This window comes from Dermacentor variabilis, chromosome 7 (genome assembly GCF_050947875.1).
Source record: "Dermacentor variabilis isolate Ectoservices chromosome 7, ASM5094787v1, whole genome shotgun sequence".
Classification (NCBI taxonomy): Eukaryota; Metazoa; Arthropoda; class Arachnida; order Ixodida; family Ixodidae; genus Dermacentor; species Dermacentor variabilis.
In genome coordinates, this window is record NC_134574.1 from 129,699,426 (window position 1) to 129,718,940 (window position 19,515).

Genomic DNA, 19,515 nt, shown 5'->3' on the forward strand with positions numbered 1-19,515 from the left:
ATGCGTCTCTTTTATTGTTATTTTCTTATTTTTCTTTCTGTTGGGGTCATTTTCCGCGCTGACTTCAAGTGTGCTTGACACGCTCTGCCGTTTGCTACAAGACTTTCAATGGGACTCTGCCTAAGTGAGATGAAATGCGGGGTTAAAAAAGAAGAAACGAAAAAAGATAAACGAGAAATACAGTTGGAATTGCACACCGCTGGCGCGTCTTCTACAGTCGTTGTCCGCGTGTTTCTGCGCTCCGATCTTTTGTTGCCTTTGCGCGCGTTTTGCAGGCCGCTTTAGTAGCCACATTGTGTGTAGTAGAGGGCACATCGCCAAACGTAGACAGACAAAAGAGGAGCATTTGCCACAAATAACGTTGACTCGCGATTGAACTTTGATGTTGCGAAACCCTCGATAAACACACACACTGCGCTACTTACGAAAAAAAAAAGAAAAAAAAAGTCACCAGCAGTCAAACGCTATGCCCGCAGACGTTCGGTAAATAAAAACTCCTGCAGCACGTGGAGCAACAGTAAGGGAAAAAAATCGTCTAGAGAACGTATTGCCTTCTGGGACAAAGCGATCGACGATTATTGCCTCAAGCCAGTAGCGTTGCTAGGTGGGTGGGGACACACCGGGCCCGTGTCCTCCCCCCTCCCATCCGCCCACCGAAATTTCTGTGTTAGTATTCGGCTCTCCCAGAACCCTCCTCCCCTTCACCATCCCCGGTCATGTGAGTGTCACCCACTCCTCGAAAGAGAAAGAAAATAATCCTGGCTACACCAGGGGCTCACGTATCCATCGCCATGTTTGCTGATGTAGCAGGCTACGGCTACGACTATGGCTGCCGCGTCTACACAGCTGCTTAGTTTCACGGTAGCCCACATGGATATGGCGTTGCGCCACTGAGCTCGACGTCGCGGATCCTATCCCTGCCGGGGCGGCTGCATTGTAGGTGGGGGGCGAAATGTAACAACGCTCGTGTATATAAATAAATTAAGCTGCACGTTAAAGAAACCCCGGACGGTCAAAATTAACACGGAGTAGACCATTACGGTACGCCTCATAACATAGATCGGGGTGATTTCGACATTTAGACGGCCAGAACTGAAGTTAACTTTTTTTTATTTGTTTAGATTCACCAAAATTTTGCTTGACACTCGCAGTGAAGCAGCGTATGGTCATGCGCGAGTCAGATACGCTGCTTGCCGCATGAGCGTCCTCTCGGAGGAGGGTCCTGTTACTGCGGCGGCTGGTGTACGCGCTATGCAAATAAACTTTCTTTTTTTCGCATGACATACGTACGAGATACACAACGGCGACACTGCGGGGCACGTGCTTATGACAAGGGGCAGCAGTGACCTGCTCTGGTTGATCATTTCGCACGGCCGTATTAACTAAATTCTGAAATTTTACATGCCAGAACCGTGATCTGCAGTTATGAGGCACGAAGTAGCGGTGGACTCCGCATTGGTTTTCGCCGACTGGTGCTCTTCAACGTGCACCTATTGCATGGTGTACCCGAGCGTGTAAAAAAGAACAAAAAGAAAAGAATAGAAAAGGAAGGAAAAAGAAAGAAACAGAAAGAAAGAAAGGAAAGCAACAGGCAAACGTTGTCTTACGGCTATACTTTATTTCGGCTTCGTCAGGCTGTCCCTTATGGCAGCTTCCTTTGTGCTGAGCCTCCCGTACCACGTAAGCAGCTTGTTGATGCGAACGAAGTTCAAAGTTCAAAGAGACCTCTAAATCAGCTCGCTCTGTTTTTAATGTCACGTGATCGTGCTCCCATAGGTGGGCGTACTGCTTTTTCGAAGTGCAGGACCCGCGTTACATCCTCCGCGCTTAGATCCACGCGTGGCCGAAAATTGGAGGAACGTAACAAAGAAAGCGTAAAATAAAGCCACGAATCCCGAAACCAATCGCGAAGTGGAAAGGAATTGGTGTGACTTCATGAGACGGCGGTGTGGAGTAAGATAGGACAAGTCGGTATAGAAGATATTCTAGTCGAAATTGAAAGCGGCAATGGCTGTTGCCATGTAAATGCGTAGAACCGATGACCTTCCTCTGTTGGAGTAGCGGAATGGGACGCCTAGGAAATTAACGGGTACTTTCGACATTTACCTTTCTTTTTGTCCCTCTTCTTGTCTATCGCTGCTTTTCATGTTCATGCCATTTCAAGCCTATGCAAATGGGTTGTATTCTTTCGCGCTTTGTTACAAAATTTTGTGTTACTCGACGTTATGTAATATTTGTCGATCTATTTGAACTCTTTGTGCACGACTGACCGTCATCCTGTTGTTTTGCCAACTGTAACGGGGTCGGGACCTCGTCAAGCTGCTTAAGCTTTTAGTCCCGTACTCCTCCTATCCAAAGAAAATAAAGTTGATTGATTGATTGATTGATTGATTGATTGATTGATTGATTGATTGATTGATTGATTGATTGATTGATTGATTGATTGATTGATTGATTGATTGACAACGACGCGGATTTCGCTCTTAGCCGTGCAACTGCTTTAAATCGTACGACAAATGTAGGGGTCGCCAAACTTTAACACTGTAGCGCACAACACACAGTTTTATACCAAGGGAAGTTGGAGCAATTCGGTCACTTTTATTTCTGCCTACGGAGGATGCAGTGCGCAAAAATCGAATCGCGAACAGCAACGAACATCAAGGAACGCATTTTTAAGCGTAATTTCATGAAGGTGTGGCATGAGGCAGCTCTGCACCGCGTTTCTTATTGTGGCGTAGTCCGAAATATAGGTTTCGGAGTCTGAATTAAGCCGCCGTTGCAAACGCAGGTCAACCTGGAAACGGAATAACGCGTTAGGCTAGTTTCAAGACTGTTAGCGTCTGAAATTTCGAGCCCCGTACATTTGTGCAGAAGTAGTAACGAACTGTCTTTCTGGGGGCTAACTTAATTAGCATAATAATTAATTCAGTAGTCCTTGCATTTGCTAAGATATCCACATCTGAAAAACTCGCCCCGGCGCATAATAAACGCTGCTATAGGCTACATGCGTTAAGATTACCGTGCTTTATTTATAATTTTGGAGGTATACATCAAACTGCAACGTAGCGTGAATGAGACGCTGCGCATCGCAGAGTTAACTTACAACTAGTCAGTGTAGCACCCTACGCCAATGAGTATACTATAATAGCATAGGTGGTGTCCAAATCCGCGTCCCACCGACAGCTTCCTCCGAGTAACAGAAACTGATCTCGAAGGCTGTGATTCCTTGGGTCGCATGCGCCGGAAGTGATTGCAGAACCGAAAAAACGTCATAATTGTCACTTCTTAGACGTCGTCTATTGAAGCTCGCCATGAATTGCGGGACAGTTGTCCCATTACGTCGGCACAGGTACGGTCTCTGTTGTCTTTTTTGGACCTAGTACTAAACAACGAAGACAACAACACTGATGATGATCATAATAATAATAATAATAATAATAATAATAATAATAATAATAATAATAATAATAATAATAATAATAATAATAATAATAATAATAATAATAATAATAACGGTAATGGTAATGATGATGATGAGGAGGAGGAGGAGGACTTTTCAGAAAAAGAAGCTGTTGCTCAAGATGAACTCTCGCGTTGCCAGTCTATTCCCACGTATGGCGTCGTCTATGTTCTGCAGAAAAGGAGTCCAAATGTGATACGTCACAGCATACGTCAATCATGAAAGCAACACCCAGTCCCTTTGGACTGACAAGGTATTATCTAAAGGGTCCATTTTAGGTCATTTTACGGTAATAGGCTGTCGCTTAGAAGGTAAAACAAAGGCAAAATTGCAACATTCTAATTTTTTTTTCGCAGCGAAATCCCAGCGCCGGTACGTCAGTGTGACGTAACAGATGTAGAAACATATATCTCTTTTTTTTTTCTTCTTCTTTTTTTTCTTCTTCGGCAGCTACCCTTAGTATGCGTTCTAGAAACTTGCTAAGCCCAGTCTTTGGCTCCTTTATACTGCAATGCAGTCAATATATTTGCCGTTTAAAAAATTCAGCAGGCGCACGCAGACGCCGTCGAAAAAATGATGACGTCACAGCGGGCCAGTGCGGTAACTTCCAGGGTGCCGCATCGCCGCCAGTCGCTATTGCGTCTTTTCCGGCTTATCCAAGCCAGCGCCCACGGTAATACTCGCCGTTTCATAATTGCAGATGCTTAGTTTACAATGACAGCCCAACTAGATATCCCTTACGTAAACTTAAGCGCCCTTTAACATTTGCGCGGGAGTGCGTTCAAGGTGCCAGAAAACCGAGCCGAGTAATATATATATATATATATATATATATATATATATATATATATATATATATATATATATATATATATATATATATATATATATATATATATATATATATATATATATATATATCCTTTCACAATATTGATTATCCCTAGAAACTTTCGCATCGTCAGAGATATCCGGAAGCGGCTACTTATAACAAGCCACGTTCGGCACTGCCAAACCTCTAGGCGATTCTCTCGTTCACTATACCATGTGCTGCTTCTAAAGTGAGGAAAAAAATAACTAAATACAGTATAACGTAAAGTAATTGAAGACAAGGGAAGGAAGCGCGCGGTTTCGGTCGCGCTCCGACGCCAAGAGCATCTTTCGAGACGGCTGCAAATGCGCCGGATATCGAAGCGTTGCGCAAAGCGGAAGAAGGTGGCGCTTCGCGAATAAAGTTCGCGGAGCACTCTATACTTCGAGGAAATCTTTTAAGTGAAGCGGAGTGAATTGGCTCTGGAAGGAAGGGGGAAAATGCAAATACAGGGCAGGACACACAGCGGCGCTGTCCGGCTTAGCTGTCTCTCTTCTTTTTGCTGTTTTTGTTCCACAACTTTCCGCGCGTGCTGGACTTTCGAAAGGCCCGTTTACTGAAGAAAAAAAGAAGGTACTGGGTCCATGAGCTCGACCGTCGCACGCGCGAAAATCGACCATGCAGAGCTGCACTGCTGCACTTATGAAATAAAGACGATTTGACTTTGCGAGCGCCTTTGAATGCGCATGCGCATTGAAAGGTCTTGAGTGCGTGCGCGAGCATCGCTTCTTATCGTTGTTGTTGTTGCTGTTGTTGTTGTTGTCCTCCGAAATCGTGGCTCTTAACCGCTACCGGGGATTGGCCAAGGCCTCGAGAGGATAAAGGTACTGAAGAGAAAACTCAAATTCTACTCGCAGATTTCCGAAAATTTCGTTAATGAAATGAGACAGCTGGAGGGCAACGAACGGCGTAGTCCGAGTTTAAGCGGTAGCGAGAATTACAGTGACAAAGGAAGCACATTTATTACAGGCAATCGCTTGGAACCAATAATAAACTCCTGGACGCAAACGTTCCGGCGAGTGCTGTATACTCTATAGTCGAAGCTCCACATGAAAGGATAACGGGAATTCTTTGATCGAGGCCAACTTTGGCGAAATAGAATTTATAAGATTCTTTGTCTCGGTATAACGAAGCAGCGCGGCACGACAAAAAGAACTGATCTATTGTTCTTATATACCTTTCCATTTCCGGTTCCTCAATTGTTCCTTTTTTTTCCTTATCTTCCCTCTGCACCCTTCCCCGCACTTTGGTAGCGAAGCAGGTGTAACCTGGTTAACCTAGCTGCCTCACCTTCTCTTCCTGTCTCTCCATCTCGCTCAATTGCTGCTCAAGTTGAAACGATTAAACGCGAGTCAACCGTCACCTACATTAGAATGTTACAGTAACCACATCTCCTATATTATTTCCTTTGTGTAGAAACACATTTAGCGAAGACCGCGCGCGCGTGTTCCCGGCAAGTCGTAGCACGTTAAGGCGGTACAGAAAAAAAAAAGAAAGAAAAAAATAACTAAGCCAGAACTCAGCATTGCCGTCACTTCAAGTATGCAACGGAGCATAGTCAGATCGTGACGACAGCGACGTCTCGACAGCAGCTGCCTGCGATTGCGTCACGGCCAATGTGCACACTCATTTATCGGAGTGACGTTATATCGCAAACATTGCGATTTCATGGACGTTGCGACACGCTCGCTTACGCCCAACACGCCTCGAGGTTTCGGCTGGATTTATCTCCGGGGTGGGCGAAGTCCGCCCGTGACGTCATGTATGCGCGGCCGACTCGGTGGTGTCGAACCTCTATCTACCAGCACAGCGAGCCAATGCTCTAACCATTATAAGCCACGACCTCACGCATGCGCCTCTCTATCATCGCTATTTGAGTCGCTCTGTGAAGCGTGACGGCTAGCGTTTTTCAGACGTTGGTGGACTGCACTGCCTCCGGGATCGGCACGCGCGTTTTCTGTTAGATACCTGATGCCTCAAAAGTGGGTGAAGTCCGCCTCTAATGCTATCGCATCAAACGCGGCAAACACCGCCGCCACCGCCGCCGCCACCACCACCACCACCACCACCACCACCACCACCATCATCATCATCATCATCATTATTGTCGTCATCGTCGTCATCGTGTTCATCATCATCATTTTATTTTATGTCCACTGCGAGACGAAGGCCTCTCCTAGTGATCTCCAATTACCCCTGTCCTGCGCCAAGTGATTTCAGCTTGTGCCTTCAAATTTCCTAGTTCTCATCACCCTAACTAATTTTCTACCGTCCTCGACTGCACTCATTCCCTTCCCTTGGCACCCATTCTGTAACGGTAATGGTCCGTCGGTTATCTGCCCTACGCGTTGCATGACCTAGACAGCTCCATTTTGCCGCTCTTAATGTCAACTAGAATACCGGCTATTGCCGTTTGCTCTCTGATCCACACCGCTCTCTTCCCGTCTCGTAACCTTACGGCTGACATTTTTCGTTGAATCGTTTTTTGCGAAGTACTTAATTTGTTCTCAAGCTTCTCTGTTAACCTCAAAGTCTCTGCCTCATATGCTAGCAACGGTAAAATGCAGTGACTGTAAACTTTTCTTTTCAGCGACAGTGGTAAGCTCCCAGTCAGAATTCGGTAATGCCTGCCTTTTACGCCCCGACCTATTTTTATTCTCCTGTAAACTCGTGATCAAAGTCCCCTTTGAGTAATCGACTTCGACAAACGTACTCCTGCACAGACTGTAGAGGCTTACTGACGACCATGAATTCTTGTTTCCTTGCCAGGCTATTGAAGATTACCTTTGTCTTCTGCATAATACTATATACCGATCCCAGCACAGTGCAGAATGCAGACCATCTGTCGCGCAAAGGGCAGTGATCGTAGATGAGCAAAGTCTAGGATTGCACTCAAAATGAAGAGAGAAAGAGCAAAATTATTCAGGATTAACAGGCCAACCTAGACGCAGTAAGGGTAAAATCAGACAAATTCAGGTTGGTGCTCGCAAGATGGTATGCACATTTAGAACAAGAAGATGAATATAGTATATAGGTAATATATGGGCTGATTTCAGAAGCAGCAGTTGAAGTGGGAAGTAAGGCGCCAAGGGAACCGGTAGCTAAGTTCTCCGAAGTAACAAAGCGCCTGATGAAGTAATGACAAACCATGAAAGCGTAACTCAAGAGATCAGATAGAATTCGCTGAACCGTCAGAGCTGATAAACGAGAAGAAAGCAAGGTGTTTCCTAAGTTACATCATCGGAAAGACTGACGATGCAGTAAAAAAAATGGCAGCAGCATGAAATAACGGAGAAGAAAACTTGGCATAGGACAAGGCAAGTTGTATGCAGTGAAAACAAGAATGGTAGTGTCATCAGCAATTTCGATTATATAGTAAAAGCAGCCGAAAAATACATGCTGACCTGTACAGTACCCAGAGCAACCACGCAACCTTCATTGAAAGTAGTGCTGATCAGGATACAGAGGCTCCTTCTATAACTAGCGAGGAAATTAGAAATGTCATGCAAGACATGCGCCGAGGAAAAGCAACAGGAGAAGATGGAATAAAAGTCGATTTAATCAAAGATGGAGGAGACATAATGCCTGAAAAACTAGCGGACCTTTATAAGAACTGTCTATCGACTTCAAGGGTCCCAGAGAGCTGGAGGAATGCCACCGTTATACTAATACGTAAGAAGGGAGGCGTTAAAGAATTGACTAATTATAGGCCCATTATAGCTTGCTTTCATTAGTGTATGAAATATTCACCAAAATAATTTACAATATAACCAGGGAAACACTTGTCTTCAATCCACCAAAAGAACAGGCTGGCTTCAGGAAGGGATATTCTACGGCGAATCACGTCCATGTCATGAATCAGGTAATTGAGGCATCTGCGGATTACTATCAACCTATATTAATATGTATAGGTTTCATAGATTACGATAAGGCATTTGATTCAGTAGGGGTACCAGCAGCCATGGAGGCATTGCGTATTCAAGGAGTACAGGAGGCATATGCGAATATCTTGGGAAACATCCAACAAGACTCCGCAGCTAACTTAATTCTCCACAACTGGAAAACATACCTATCAAGAAAGGGGTCATGCAAGGAGGCACAATCTCTCCCATGCTATTGAGTGCATGCTTAGAAGTATTCAACCCATTTGACTGAGAAGGCTTGGGAGTGAGGATCAACGGCGAATATCTCAACACCTTTCGGTTCGCAGAGGACATTGCCCTGTCCAGCGACGCAAGGGAAGAATTGCAGCAAATTACTAAGGACCTTGACCGGGTAAGTGTAAGAGTAGGATTGAAAATTTCAAACGCCCATCTCGATGCGACGCCAAAAAGAAAGAAGAACTTGGCTTGAGTGATATTTCGATAAGAGAGCGCAACAATTGGCATGCCGAGCCAGAATAAGGTCAACCGAGTCACACACTGCGTGACGCCATCGATTGCAGGGACGTTGCACATTCGCCGCCGTGGCAGTCAGTGGTGGCGCTGGCAAACACTCCTACGGCTGGACCCGCCAGCGCACGTGCGCAAACACTGCGGAGAACGACGCCTGGGGAACGGCCGCCGCGGCAGTTTAATTAACGGTAAAGCATCGCGCGCGGGTAATGAGGAGGCCGCGTGGGTTCGACCCCCACCTGCCTTATCGCGCCCACTTTCATTTCTTTTGTCGTCTCCTATATTTCAATTAAAAGGAGACAGTTATTTTACCCTTACGCTTTCAATGGCTTCGTCTGTTTGCTTCAAATGGTCGTACTACCGACAGGCGCGTACAATCGACGTGAAATCTGGGACGTGACACCCCCAGGCTTAGGGTCGGCGTACTCACTCGCGAGTGTACGCGCTCTGTATGCCCTCAGTTCACAGGCCTGAGATGGAGCGTTAGTGAGCGACGAAGGCTGGCAGTGGACGTGAGCGTGAACAGCTGTGGGTGCCGGTTAAGGTGAGTGAGTGAGCGAGTGAGTGAGTGAGTGAGTGAGTGAGTGAGTGAGTGAGTGAGTGAGTGAGTGAGTGAGTGAGTGAGACAACTTTATTCGGTCCGCAAGAGACGCGAGTTAAGGTGAGCACGAAAAAAAAAAACACAAGAGAAACTTAAGGGGCGGCGATTTTGAGTGGACGGGACCGCGGATGCGGGTGAGTGCGCGCGGGTGCACGTGTGTATGAGTGAGCACATGGCCTGCGAAAAAATATTGGTGAGCGAGAACGAGTGAGTGTCCCCTTACTCTGGGACGACTTACGCAGCCTTGTGTGCTGGCAAAGAAGGCTTAGAACTGGCGTGACATATTCTACGCGTACAGATGCATTCCAGCAGGTACGTGAAAGACATCAAGCATCGTGTATCGTCACTCAAAGGCAGCACTGCGTGTTGTTATATATACATAAGATCAAAATCCAGGCTCTACGCAAATAGCACTGTTATCCAGCGAAATTGAGAAGTAGCGATAATCTTGGCGCTATAGGGCCAGCATGCGCCACTACATCATGCAGCATTAGAACATCGTATATTACACTGGCATATTTATAGTGCCCACCGTAAGAGGTTTTTCGCGAAGATGCACGCTCTCATACAGGAGGCCAATGTCACAAGAAAATACCCTGGGTAGCATGCCCATAAAAAACTTGCAACAGAGTTCAGCACACGCATTAGTTCAGTTTCTTGAGGAATCAGGAGTGTATATAAAGTTCACTAAACCTTATTATTGCATTATTGTGTTATTAGTGTATTATTATATTGTATTATTGTATTATTATTTGGTTGACCTTTCTGCCTTTCCTGTCCTTGCTTTCTCTCTCTCTCTCTCTTATTATTGCAACTTTGAACACGACATTGTATTTGTAGAAGTAATTATTTTTCTTTTTTTAAATGCCACATGTTTGTGTTTCCGTAATAATTTTTATTATCGTGGTCCAGTGACATTCGTTTGTTAGTGTTCATGCGCGCCGTGTTTTCCATCAAGATCGAGGTACGTGATTTGCACCTCAACACGAATATCGAAATTTTGCGAAGTGCTCAGAAAAATTTGTTCGTGCTGTGTTCCCGAGAACTTTTGAACTGCTCTCAGCATAGTTTTTTTTTCTGCATTACTTGCACGGAAAAAATCTTTTTCCAGCACATCTATAAATTAAGAAAAAGGAGGAGTAACAGGCCACTCAAAGGCACCAACATACCAGCATCTCCTTGACGCAATAGTACTGCAGAAACCCGCAAGGTGGAGGGAAATAATAAATAAGTTCAGATGAAAGTAGTAATAAGCTCAGATGGTAGAGCGGCTGCCTAGGAAAGGCGGTAGTCCCGGATTCGAGTCCCGGACCAAGACGAATTTCTGTTCAACGGCGAGGCTTTTCTTTCGAGGAACCCGCATATATATGGGTTTCCTTTGTAGCAATTGCTACGGTTGGGTGGATGTCTCATTTTCCCTTTATTGATACCAGCATCTTTTCGACTGCAGTTAATAACAACAATAAAAAAAAGAATGATTGGAGAATCTTTTGCAAGTTCGATTGCTCCAGGATAAGCCGAGAGGAACGGGGCTCGTATGACCAAGCGTTAACTATATGCACAGTACCAACATCACTCCTGAGTCTGGGGTATCTTAGAGGCACACTCAAGAGAAACGCTTAACTCAATTTATCAGCTCACGAGCCTCGTTTTTTTTAATGTTTTTTTTTTTTCATTCGCGAGGCTTGAGCGGTGTGCCGTCTGGACCGACTCAGAACATCACCACAAACCTGTTTGCGCTTGCGATCCTAAGTGCGAGCTTTGCATGCCGTGTGGCCTTAGCAGGCGTGATCGGCAATTATCTACATTGCATTCGGCTAAATGTGTCAAATACTAAATATCTTCATGCTTAAAAATCAAACGGACAAGGTCGGCGCCACTGTGCCTTGCGTACAACGTGAGGGAAGACATAGCCGACTTAACGCGGGCTTGCAGGTTACATCTTCGCTGAAAAGAGCAGGCCTAATGTCCGCACAGAACGTTCATCGAATAGCGTCATGTCTTGAGCTACGACACTTTCTTGGAAACACGGACCAACGCTGCCAGTGGCACCTCGCTCCAACGAAGTGCACTTTTAAACTTCCTCGGATACACTGGTCGCAATGAGGCACATTGGTTTGTTGAGGGTTGCGGTGTGTTTTCTGTATCCGTGTAGTGTACTGTGCGCATTATTTCATTTCTGATCGTATTCCCATCGGGGCTAGCGTGCTAAGCGTGTAGCCTACGTAGGAAAACAACTCCAGACTTCGATAACTCAGTTTAGCCTGGTGAACTTTTTTTTTTCAGGACTCAGTGTGCACTGGGAGCTTTGGCTATAGCAGCGGCGAAAAGAAAAAAAAAGCCAGAGTTGTTGTGTGTGTGTGTGTCTAGGATTTCGAGCTGGAATCACACATTCGGTACGTGTCGCGGTAGTATAGCGCCTTGAAAAAAAGAGAAGTCCACTGGTCGGAATATTGGATGGATGCAAAACATTAATAAGGTCCTGAGGTACGCGACTCAGCGCGCTGCGGGCCGCTCCCACGTTGGGACAGTCAGGCCTTGCCCGACCGCCGCATCGTGGGCCCTCTGGACAGCCCATAGTTGCGCCCCGGCATCGGGGCTCTTGATAGCGGAGAGCCACTTGTCCACATTGATTTGTTCCGTGCCTCGTAACGAGGGGCAACGCCAGAGCATATGGTCTAGGCTAGCGATGTCATTGCAGTGCCTGCAAGAACTAGTGGCATAGGTGTCGGGATAAATTTTGTGGAATAAAGCCGGGTTGGGATATGAACCTGTTTGCAATAATCTGAGGGTCAATGCCTGCGCTCTATTTAACTTCTTGTGGGGAAGGGGAAAGTCTCTCCTGCCGAGATAAAAGTGCTGCGCAATTTCGTTGTATGTGGTCGGTTGATCTCTATTCTCCACCACTGCGGGCCGGCGTTGGAGTTCTCCATGGTCGCGGAAAGCGAGACCTCGCGCCTTGGAGTGGGCCAGCTCGTTGAGGTTTGTGGGGCCTCCCATGATGGATCCCATGTGAGCGGGGAACCACGTGAGAGTGTGGGTGGCGATGCTTTTGCCTTCGAGGATGCGACAGGAATATTGGCTTCCGCTTTTTACCTTGTTCTCGTTTTGCTCACAGTCGGTACGTTAGTATGACGTCACAGATCTCAAAGTCTCTTCTGCATGTCTGGTTCTTTCTTTCTTTCTTTTTTTCAGAAAGAGACGCAGTTCTCAGAACCCACTACCGATTGAATGTTTGGTGGTTCTTGTAGAAAGCACCGTAATTATTGTTTCTCGATAAGCCGTGAATTCGCCCACGCATGACAGAGGCTGTTCAAATCTGGTGATCTCCCGAGGAGTTACGAGATATACTAACCGACACATTCAAGCGCGCTCCCGATGAATTTGCGCTGGGACACTGTGTTAACATTTGTCGTTATCTGTGGCTCACAATGACTGCGCTCACAATAAGACTGACATGTATGTCCTTGCAGAAAGTTTACCGTTCCAGGTTAACTTTACATTCCTCTTTCGTGTCGACTGAAATACTGATGAGCCAGTTTTGAAGCGAGAACACCAAAAACGAGAGCCGGGCACCCCGGCAAACACTGAGCCTATAGCACCGCAAGAGACTCTCTGGGAAACGATAGGTTAGCATACGCAGATTTTGTCAAAAAATGAGTATTTAGGGCTTCGAACGGGGACCTTCTTGAAGATAATATGTAGTGGATAATTATTTGTACTGCTACGAATAGTATGTTAGATCCTCGGGCAGCATTATCACCTCTTGGTAATGCCAACATGAGTCCGCAGAACTCGGCTTCAGTTTATGAAAACTCTAAATAAAAGCTTACAAAGGCAACGAAAGGACTTCGTGTAATCATGCTGCAGTGCCTACCTGACCACTGCAACATCCCAGGGAATGTAGCAGCTGGTGAGGCGGCACGACAAGCGTATAACGATGACGTAACATCAGGACCTCCTCTACGTCACAAGCCGTGGGTTGCGCCATATTTTAGGACCGACTTCAGCCCGTGGTTGCAAAGAAACACGGTTTGATCAAAATTGAAAATCTTCAGCGGTAATGTAACCCTGCATTGAATTTCACATTCCCACGCACATTAAATACCAGCACTTCCATTGAAACACTATAGCTTACCGCTTTAGGCTGCAGGTACCACGTTTACAAGAAACATTTCCTGCGTAGCATTTGTCGCGTTGATAGTCCAAAACACATTTGTGGCCCCGCGGATGGAAACATACATAGCCTGTTGCTAGAATGCTTGCAATATAATGCTGAAACACTCCATTTGATACGCACTCTAAAGGTAATAGACCACAGGCCCTTAAGCCTTAATAATATCTATAGCCCCATGGCCAAAAGATATATATTACAAAGGTGATTGCTAGGGGCCCACCAGAAACCCGGAAAGAAGTAATACTGTTGGAAATTATTGATTATATCCTTCCTACATGCGCAAATTCCCGTTAATTTCGGTGACCCTACTTCGTATTTTCTGCATTTACTGTATCTATACGAGAGCTTACTTTACGTTCTAGTTTGCATTATTTGACCTGGCTTGTGAGTTGTCTCTTCTACATTTGTGTGATGTGACGCTTATGTTTCCAACTTGTTTTATGCGATTTCTTTAGAGAACTGTGTGTGCGTTCTTTTTAGTGCGTTTACGCCCACTGACTGTCTCATGTTTACGTTCTTGTTACCTTTCTCTTGTTCACTGTCGGCTAGTTATTTCATATGAATTATATGTTTGCTTTATGCCAAAATGCGCTCCTTAAATGCGCCAACGTCTCCTAAATGTCACGTATTAGAAAATGGGCCTCTATTTAGACTCATTTCTATCACACCGCTGTTATCAAGTGAACTATGTAAAAATAAAATATAGCTTACTATAACGATTAAAATTGTTTATTAATGTTTAATTAACAAATATCTAAAAATGTGTTTATTACCCATTAAGTAAAGTTTATTACAAATGTACTTCCTTTTAACAGAAAGTACGTTCATTGAGCAATATTCTTTTTAAATCTTAGCGCTTGCCACGGAGTAACAATGCGGGTAGCGACCAGCGCACTATAAGAAATGTTTGTACATATTTGTACATGCGCATGTTGGTCTGGCACAGCGTTCGCGACAGGAATGTGGCGCGCGCACACGCGTGAAATAAACGAAATGCACGAAAAGCCAGACGACCGTTTGGGGACAACGTTGTGACGTCGCAGAAGTCACGTGTAAAGATGTATTAACAATGTTTGCACGAGAGGCAACGATGCGTAAACAAGATGGCTGCGGAGAGCGACTTCCCCTCTGCACGTCAAATCGTATTTTTAATCTTCATCTTCTTAACCTTCTTCAGAGTCACTGGCGCCTCTCTTGGTTGCGCCGTCACAATAAAAGGTCCGAGGGGCGTAATTATTTCTTCACGTAATGCACAGGCATAATCACGAGCGAATCGTAACGATACAGAACAGGATTCGCCAGTTTTATCAACACTCTAAAAATCTATCTATCACAGCTTCGTTCGTGGTATACGTGCGGATCTGATATAATATTTAATGGCATCGCAGAATATATTTTAGAATAAAGCGGTGTGTCTACTCCCAGGGCGATATTCACCCACAGGCAATCTTTCCGGTATTTATTTCTACGCAACACATACATCAGGGACAAGTTACGCTAAACAAGCCTGGATGTAACAAATCATCCAGCTATTATTAAAAATACAAATGTCCTCCATGTACATTTAAAAAAAGAAATTAAGGCTCCATTGCTTACCGAATGACCACACTAGTGATGCTTTCATTTTTTTTTTTTTAAGCGACTAAAAGGCTGGTACGTTGAACGGCGCATCTTTATCTGTCTACTAAATGTACTTATGTAGGTAGTGTTGCGCTGCTCAGTCAATTGCGTTAGTGTGCACAAGTGTAATAACCTTATATGCCGAATTTTGTGTCTCTGATATGAGTACCTTCGTAATTGACGATGCGCTCCTGAAGTATTCTTCCTTATATCGCTTGTGTTCATGAACCATACGGCATATTGTATACGCGTTTACTACGTGCAGATTGTTTCGCGAATGTTTCCACGGTATAACATCCCTTTGATTAAACATACATCATATCTGTTGCCTAACGTTAAGGCGTAACGTTAAGAGACAGACGGAGGGCGGTGTGGGTCAGAGAGCAAACGGGGATGGCCGATATTCTAGTTGACATGACGAGAAAAAAAGAAAATGGAGCTGGCCGAGCCATCTAATGCGTAGGACAGATAACAGGAGAAGCATCAGAGTTACAGTTACAGTTGCCAAGGGAAGGAAAGCGCAGTAGAGGACGGAAGAAAACTAGGTGGGGGTAATGAAATTAGGAAATTTGCAGGCGCAGGTTGGAATCAGCTAGCGCAAGGCAGGGGGTAATTCGAGATCGCAGGGAGAGGCGTTCGTCCTGCAGTGGACATAATAAGCTGCTGCTGATGATGGTGATATCTGTTGCCGTGATGGTATTTGAGAAAGTATACCTTTCTCAGAAGGCGCTCATGCCTTGAGTTCTCGCCTCTCCTGGATCGTTGCAGACGATAAAGATGCTAACTCAATGGATTGATCACCATTAAAGGTAACTCCCTTCCATGAGGCTTAAGGATTAAATATCGCTTAGATTTAGTACGCTCGAAATTTTGACCGAAACTTACCTGCGCGGCGGTAGTAGATAAAATTAATTAGGCGTGAACAATAAGGCACGCAATATAGATACGACTGCAAAACAGTAAATACCGCGTATCTTTTCTAATAGTGGTGTTCTACACAGACACGCGTTAAAGAAAGAAAGAAACCTTAGCATACTTAACCACTCGAGAAAAATATACGTGTATGTCATACTAATCTGTACGTCTCACGTGATTCAGCCCGCTTTCGGGTTTTCCCTGCGCCTACATCATCTCATCTAGGTATGTTGCTCATCTGTGCACCTGTCCTCGTGTGCCTGTTCGGGACTCAGCGAAGCGCATGCAATAAGCTTTCCTCGCCTTCTGTCTCTGTGTGTTATAGTGTTCCTCGTTTACGCTCATGTGCTCACCGCGCTCGTTATTTTCCGAGACTGACGCCCCCTTCTTAGCTTATAGTTTATTATTATTATTATTATTATTATTATTATTATTATTATTATTATTATTATTATTATTATTATTATTATTATTATTATTATTATTATTATTATATGAGAAACGTTTGCAGTCGTCACCGTTATAGTGACGGCTCTCCTTATTTTCATTTCAATGCCAAGAACATAGCGCATAAGCGTTGTGAGGCAGTATACTTCAACCATAACATAACCGTAACATAACCGTCACATAACCTTAATATAACCACAACATAACGGCGAAAAAAGAAAAGACATTAATAAAAGAAGCTGTGCCAAATCGGTATTCTATCTACGCACTATGTATGATTGTCATGGACGAATGCCGAGCGACAGATTTCCCCTCAACTAACTTTTAATGAGAGATTCACTGACTATAACGGCACGACGAATTCATTTTTAAAACCTTCCCGTCAACACCGAGAAACAGCGCTCGGTAAGTTACGGAGTTTAGTGTAACCAAACCAATCCAGCGCTCAAATAATTTAATCACCAAAGAGACCACGGGTGCTTCAATGTCGCGAATATGTCCCGGCGATGTCAAAAGTTAGCCCTTTATTATTATTTTTTGCCATGCCTTGACCTACTACGACGATAAGCTTCAAACACGGCATGTCGAGAAATTAGACTCTGGTTTATTGTTTTTTTTTCTAATATTTATTGCTGCTGTCTAGAAGTTGTATTTACAGCAGCGCATATATATGGCGTCGAACTTCGTCCGCCGAATCTGTTCGTCACGGAATGCTTGGCCATACAATGAACGGCGACGTGGAAGAGCACGCGCTTGCATATATTCGGACGATAATTGAAGAGTTACGTTTGCCACGCGGAAACCATTTCACGGCGAAGCTGTTATTGCGACTGGGACCGTCCGAAAAAAAAAACGTAAACGCCAAGATTGTAAAGGACGCCGAAACGGGAAACACTTGAAATTGTACACACGTGTCCGAGGAACCAAAACTCGCGGAAAATTGGTGCGAAAAGGGGGCGAAAGTGATAACGAGAGATGCGTGAGAAAAAATTTGCAAGTGTGTTAGCTAATGGGAGCGTGCTGCGGAAATTTATCAAAGTTTCGTTAATTGCTTGCCTGGGCCAATGCCTGGCGTTGATTGAAAGTCGAAGGGGCGGGGTAGGGTTGATGGTGGGTGGACGGCGGAGACTAATCGCAGTAGGAACAGCTTTGTAGGACGTTCTGGTGGAACCCCTGGAAGGGGGGAGGGACCCGCACAAGATATGCGCAGATATATTTTTAATTTATTAACTTTTTTATACCGTAAGCCAGCCTTTTTCATCGGCTGATTTCATTAAAACCGTCCAACAGTAGCAACTGCTGTAGGAAAATTAAAAGGAATCATCGTCCTAAAACACACACCCGCACACACGCGCACAGACACACACATACAAGCACAAAACACGCGGAAGCGCCGTGCACATTCATACGAACCGAAACACACTCACACATATATATGAATGCGCGCGCAAAAGCGGTAGATTTATGGTAGTATAGTAATCAGTAAAAATTGAAAGGATTACTCCTTTTTAACAATAAAATAATATGGTGCGCTCATTTTTGTGAAAACTGATTAAGTTGATAAAAACACTTTTTCCCCATAATTACACAAAACACATACCTGCGCGAGATATCCTGCGTCTGGAAATATCAGACCGTAAGACAGCGCTAGCTGACTTGACGAATATTTAAGGGCATCGCCAGACTTAATCACCTAAGTAAAAACTCACCGAAAACGGAAATAAAAATGTTTCACGCAGCAGCATAAGAAAGCTAGGTGAAACGTACCGTAGCTTGTTTTGTAGAACGAACATCTCCAGATGAAAAATCGTCTAACTGTATTGCGTTAGTTTAGTCTGCAGTAATAGCTTATGTGATTTCATGCGCGACTCTATTAATCAGATTACTGAGCATTGTCACCTTTCCAGAGCCAATCCTGTATGACGCTAACGGAAAAGCACGCGGTATCGGACACGCAAATAAGTTAATCAACAAAGACGCAGTATAACTGAACGTCAAGATTTATCGGAACGATTGAAACATACGCGCGGTTAATTCTCCCACACATGGCATAGTCTGCTCGCAATATCATTGTTGTTTCTGCAGCATAGTTGAAATCAGTGATACCCAGACGGAAAGTTATTTAGCACTGACCTCAAAATGCGAAGCCGTCGGATCCTAGAACTCGGGAGTCCAGCAGTTGTCGGCCGCTTTAGTAAAATCCAAAGAAGCACTCAGTGGACGCACCACCATGGGTCGGCAGGAGGCGCAGCGTCGTTGCACACATCAAATGCAAAACAGAAGTACTCACGCACATCACCCAAAGTTCGCGAACCGTTGACAAAGCAGAGGGCCGGACGAGTCACTGCTCGAATGACACCAAACGGGCGCTTCGCGGTGTTGTACCTGTCGAACGTCTCGGGCTGGAACAACGCGCGAAGAACAAAAAACCAAACGACGCACTACCGAGGTTCCTAACGGGATCAGTCGCTTCGCTTCGAATGCAAGGAGCGAGGAACAACAGGTATCCAACGCTGTTCGGCAAGTCTTTCTGGTTTATCGAAGGAAAGCAAACAAACCGCGAAAGACGTTCACATAAGTTAGAACGCACAACCGCTAAATCATGCCTAGGCCGCCGAACTAATCCGCGGCTCGACGCGATTAATTCGTTCGACCTAGAGCAGACGACGAGTGCAGACGACAAGGAATTCCCCCGACACTATCGCTCGCGCGCACCAGACGAACCGGCGTCGTGGAAGCAGACGACGCCGACAGACTGCGTGCGGTAGCAAGCTAGCGGCGGCGGCGCACTTGTAGCCTGAGGCCAAACGACTCTTTCACCCATTACTTTCTCCCCCCTCCATTACTCTCTTCCATTCTCTCCTCAACAGGCGGCCATATTAGATGGAGACTGCCGGAACTGACTGCGCCAGTGGATCGGCAAACAAAACTGCTCGCTCCCTGCATGCCTCCTTTCTCCGTTTGGCTTTGTTTCTTTTTTATATTTGTTTTTCTCTTTCAACGACAGACGTGCAGAAGGGTAGAGTCTGG

General features: G+C 45.1%; 1 protein-coding gene across 1 annotated transcript in view; it reads right to left on the reverse strand.

Annotated features, from left to right (window-relative positions):
- The window catches only part of LOC142587915 (sperm-specific sodium:proton exchanger-like), a 289,836-nt gene extending 270,622 nt beyond the window's left edge, over positions 1-19,214 (reverse strand). Inside the window, exon 1 of the mRNA XM_075699286.1 lies at positions 18,619-19,214. The gene's annotated coding sequence lies outside the window, so the exon portion shown is untranslated. The remainder of the gene's footprint in view (positions 1-18,618) is intronic.
- Between the last annotated feature and the right edge of the window lie 301 nt (positions 19,215-19,515).